The sequence below is a fragment of the Dipodomys spectabilis genome, unplaced genomic scaffold (genome assembly GCF_019054845.1).
Source record: "Dipodomys spectabilis isolate Male_0828 unplaced genomic scaffold, ASM1905484v1 ptg000008l, whole genome shotgun sequence".
Taxonomy (NCBI): Eukaryota; Metazoa; Chordata; class Mammalia; order Rodentia; family Heteromyidae; genus Dipodomys; species Dipodomys spectabilis.
This window is the reverse complement of record NW_024870685.1, coordinates 638,421-639,243: the sequence shown is the minus strand read 5'-3', so window position 1 is coordinate 639,243 and position 823 is coordinate 638,421.

Genomic DNA, 823 nt, shown 5'->3' with positions numbered 1-823 from the left:
AAACTTAATCTTTACTGGTATATTGAATATTGCAAGTAGATTCTAATATTAATAGCAATACTTTAGTTCACATTCATTCTAATACTTACCAGGCTTATATTAAAATTTACGTTCAATTTGACCCTCATTTTTTTTCTCCTTCATTCTAACCCTAACTATGGCTGGAATCCTAACCATATCCTTGCCACTAACCGTATCCCAATTCTAAAATTTATGAAAAATGCTCATTTTGTGCAATCCTAACTGAAATTTCACTGTAATCCTCAAAATAAATTGCAGGTTTTCCCAAACCCTACAGATTTTCTCACTCTTATCTCTGAACTTATCTTCTTCCATAAGAGGATTATTATACCCATTGATCACAAATCCTGATATTATGAAATACACTGTAGTTCAATTATCCCAGATTTTCCTGAATTCCTGGAACCCAAAAAAGTTCAGCTTTACTTAACATTTTTTTTAAATTTTATTTTATTTTATTTGTGAACATACTGTACAGAGGGGTGACAATTACATGGGCAGGATAATGGGTACATTTCTTACCAAGCATTGCAGCTTCCTCCTTTGGTTTACCCTTCACATCCCTTCCCAGCCTCCGCCTTCCCCCCCAATCCTAATCCTCCTCCTTCCCCCCCTTGCCTCCCCCCCCCCCCCCCGCACCGACGTTGTAAAGCTCGTTTTGGACATGACAACTTGTACTTCTCATTGTTGCAACAGGTCCACCTGTATCCTTAAACAACTGGTTTTTCCCCATCTCCTCCACAAGTTATACTGACATCAAATATAGTGAAAGCAGGGGTTATACTGTGGGGGAGGGACATAC